Source organism: Pelecanus crispus, chromosome W (genome assembly GCF_030463565.1).
Source record: "Pelecanus crispus isolate bPelCri1 chromosome W, bPelCri1.pri, whole genome shotgun sequence".
Classification (NCBI taxonomy): domain Eukaryota; kingdom Metazoa; phylum Chordata; class Aves; order Pelecaniformes; family Pelecanidae; genus Pelecanus; species Pelecanus crispus.
In genome coordinates, this window is record NC_134675.1 from 16,493,666 (window position 1) to 16,498,165 (window position 4,500).

Below are 4,500 nucleotides of genomic sequence, written 5' to 3' on the forward strand. Positions count from 1 at the left end.
AGATTTATGTCCTGGTTTTGGCTGGGATAGAGTTAATTTTTCTTCTAGTAGCTGGTATAGTGCTGTGTTTTGGATTATTTAGCATGAGAATGTGATACACACTGATGTTTTAGTTACCGCTGAGCAGTGCTTATACTAAGTCAAGGACTTTTCAGCTTCCCATGCTCTGCCAGCAAGGAGGTGCACAAGAAGCTGGGAGGGGACACAGCCAGGATATTTGATCCAAACTGGCCAAAGGGATATTCCATACCATATGATGTCATGCTCAGTATATAAGCTGGGGGGAAGTTGGTCAGGGAGCAGCCATTGCTGCTCAGAGACTGGCTGGGCATTGTTTGGCAGGTGGTGAGCAGTTGTATCACTTGTTTTTCCTGGGTTTTGTTTCTCTCTCTCTTTGTTGTTTTCCTTTTCATTACAATTTATTATTATTATTAATTATTTTTTAAATTTTATTTTATTCATTAAACTGTTTTTATCTCAACCCATGAGTTTTCTTACTTTTGCTTTTCAGATTCTCTCCCCAATCCCACCAGGGGGGTGAGCTGTGTGGTGCTTGGTTGCTGACTGGGGTTAAACCTCAACAGGTTCTGAGAGATGATCACCTTCTGATTTAATAGAAATATGACACTCATTCTGCTATTCCATACTCCACTTTGATCGGATTCATATTTAAACTGAGCCATGGCTTCCCTATTACAAAGGGAGGGAATAGCTATTTTATTTTAAAGAAATCAGATATTTTGCCTTTCCAAGAGGACTCGCTGTTAGCTTGGCAAGGTGCAAAAACCTTCACCCCAGCCAGGCTTCCTGCCTTACAGCTGCATCTTCAGTTTTTGTTCTGTTCACATTAACAGACATTTGAGGAGTGCAGAAGGTTATTCTTCAATAGAGAAGCCTAGGGGTATAGCTTTTCTCTTGCTTTTGTAGTTTTTATTCATTGAAGAGGAACATTTGACAGAGATAAAAGAGGAGCTATTTGTCAAAGTTAAAGGAAAGGTTGTTGGCAAATATAGCCGAAGTAATGGGCTCTGAGGAAGAAACACCATGAGACTGCTGTCACGACCCAAACTGGGCTGTCCAGAGAGGATCATGGAGGTTCTGTGATTCCCTTGGGCTAAATTAAGGTGAAACAACACCAAACAACCAATTAAACATTTTATTGATAGTAAACACCAACCTGAACTTGGAAAGCACCACGATATGCAGGGGATAAGGGGGACCCTCCCGTTGAGTCACGAGGTTCAGAATAGAGCCCCTTGCTTTCTAAACTCCTTTCCAGAGAGGAGTCTAGGTGCGGCTAGGTCTAATCTTAGTCTCAGACTTGGTCAACGGTTTATGTGAATTAAGGAGGCAACCTGAACCAGGAAAGCTCCACAATAAGCAATGTGGGTTCTAATCCAAATACTTATAAAAGGAAAGGAAAAGGAAGAAAGAAGAGAGAGATATCACCACCCTTGGATCCCGCGATGTTGATGACAAACACAGCAGTCCTCCAGCGGTGGGCGCGCTGCTCCTGGAGCGCAGGGCCTCCGGCTGCGCCGGCAGCAGGTGGGGGAGGCCGGTCTGGAGCAGGGGCAGCAACATGAGGTCCTCCGATGGTGAGGGTGCACCACGTGGTGCCTCGAAGTTGTGTCTTTTATAGGCCAGTCCCCGCCTCTAGTCTCGCCCCCCTTGAGGCTTATTCCAGAATGTTCTCCATCTTCTGCGCAGGCGTCACTGGGCGGGGGGGGTGTGTATCACAGGGGGTCTTTTGGGTGGTCGTGAGCCCCTTCCTCAAATGAACTCTGCATGACCTTTGGCCATCAGAGGGCCGAACTGTGAGTTCTCCGACAGCGACAGCCTCCCGGCTCTGTGCCAACTCTGCACCAATGGGCTTCTCACCTGTGGTGCTATGCAGACCCCAATTTATCACTGTGGAGACCTTAACTTGTCTCTCTGCAGACCTTAACTTGCCTCACCACAATGTTTGAGGCATTAACTCTTTCAGTCCCTGACACCACCCCGTGGCTCAAACATTGTCTGTATAATCTTCGTCCAGGGTGGTGATTCTCACATAACAGATAGGAGAGAGAGAAAAGGAAGAAAGAGGATAGAGAAAATCATCAAGAACAAGAACCCACAGCCCAACACTATAACAATATTTAAAAGACTCAAAATAACTTCCTCCTACACGTGGTCCCCACCAGGATATGAATGTATCTTCCACCATAGGTTTTCTTACAGGTCTTTATCGTCAGCAGACTTTGTGGTACACTGGTGTTCACGATTTCACAACAAGATGCATTCCATAGGTTTTCCCATGTAGAGTTGTTTGGGATTTGATACAAGGTCCCTCTAATGTCTTCCCATGTGGGGTTTGGATTTGATACCTTTTGATTTTTGAGTGCCTCTGCCCATCCAGGGAGGGCGACACAGATTCCCTGATTGGTTTGATCCCAAATGTGTACAAACCCTTGTATCAAATCCCAGGCCAAATTGGCAGATTTTCCCCATGTTCCCACTATCCTAATAACAAGCAATATCATACCAATTCCTCACACATAATCACAAAAAGAGTAAGGCCAATCCATTTACCCCAACAGTGGTAGAGAAGAAACAGATTTTCTGATCCACCTTTCCCCAGTACAAAACAGGCCTAATAGAATCAGGCAACCAATGCAAACAATGATGTACTCAGAAACCGACAACATAAGTCTCATGGTGGGTTTCTGGCAACCTGTGAAATATATATACATAAAGAAGAATGACAATTAAAAGGCAGGGACAATCCACCAGGTATGAATTCGGTGGTCTCTCCTGTGTGCATCAGTGGCTACCCAGGTATAAAGACTGAGCGAGTTTTTTAAGGTTAGGGGTATCTCTCCCACCGTCAGTAGATCTACTAGGACAGGTTGTCCCAGATAATGGAGCAGGTTCACAGGGTCTTTAGTCTCCTTTTTCCCGGGTAGTATAGATGGGGGTTTAGGAGAAAATGCAGCAAGTCGTGGGCATCTGTTAACTCCCCAGCAACTATTGACTCTATATACTGCATCCGACACTCGTAGTGTCCACCCAGGTTCATGAGGTTTCAGGGTTTGCTTCAGGAGTCCATTGGTACGTTCAACAACACCATTCGTCTGGGGGTAGTATGGAGTGTGAAAAATCCATTGGATCCCTTCATCCCGTGCCCACTCCTGAACCACCCCAGCAGTAAAGTGGCTTCCGTTATCTGATTGGATTGATTGGGGTTTTGGTAGGTAACTAAACCATAGCTTCAACCCTTTCACCGTGTTGTCCCCCATTGCCCATCATACTGCTTCTGCTTGAGTTAGTCCTGACACCACTTCAACCCCTACTAGTACATATTGTTTCCCATCAGAGTTCTGAAATGGACCAATATAGTCCACTTGCCAGGTTTCCCAGAGGCCCTTTCCATTCTGTAAATGGAGAGGGGGTTCTTGCAAGGGATGTCTTCTGAGCCAGGTATGGCACTGACTACAAGCAGAAATGACTGTATTGCACAGTTCCCGAGTGACAGGCCAGCCTCTGCCACCAGCTTCTTTGAGAAGGTCTTTAACCTCTGAATGACCACGCTTCACATGTAACCACTCTAACAGATGCTCCCACTTTTCTTCTTCAGCTTCTGCTGCCATTGTAGCTAAGCAGGTTAGTGAATCTACTTGATTATTCCAAATGTGGGCTGGGTGATCCCCCTTTTGATGTGCAGCTACCCATCCCACCAGAAAGGTCCCCTGTTTAGCAATGTTTAAGATTTCTTCCCATTTTTCTCGCTGCCACACTGTCATGGGTTAACCCCAGCCAGCAACTAAGCACCACGCCGCTCTCTCACTCCCCCTACCCCGATGGGATGGGGGAGAGAATCGGAGGAGTAAGAGTGAGATAAGAACAGGGTTGAGATAAGAACAGTTTAATAATTGAAATAAAGTAAAATAGCAATGATAATAATAACAATACAATAATGATAATAATGATAATAATAATAATAATACACAAAGCAAGTGATGCACAACGCAATTGCTCACCACCCACCGACCGATACCCAGACAGTTCCTGAGCAGCAATCTCTGCTCCCCGGCCAACCCCCCCCCCCAGTTTATATACTGAGCATGACGTCATATGGTATGGAATAGCCCTTTGGTCACTTTGGATCAACTATTCTGGCTGTGCCCCCTCCCAGCTTGTTGTGCGCCTGGCAGAGCATGGGAAGCTGAAAAGTCCTTGACTAGCATAAGCAGTACTTAGCAACAACTAAAACATCAGTGTGTTATCAACATTCTTCTCCTACTAAATCCAAAACACAGCACTATGCCTGCTACTAGGAAGAAAATTAACTCTATCCCAGCTGAAACCAGGACAGGGTGCAACCCCTGGGGCTGCTGCCTGGTAGCCCTTGCAGCCCTCCTCCATGGACATACCAGGTCTGGTACAAGATGGGTACTTGCCTAGGTCCTGCACCAACCTGCTGGGTGTGTCCTCGCAGGAGACACACTCTGCAAGGCT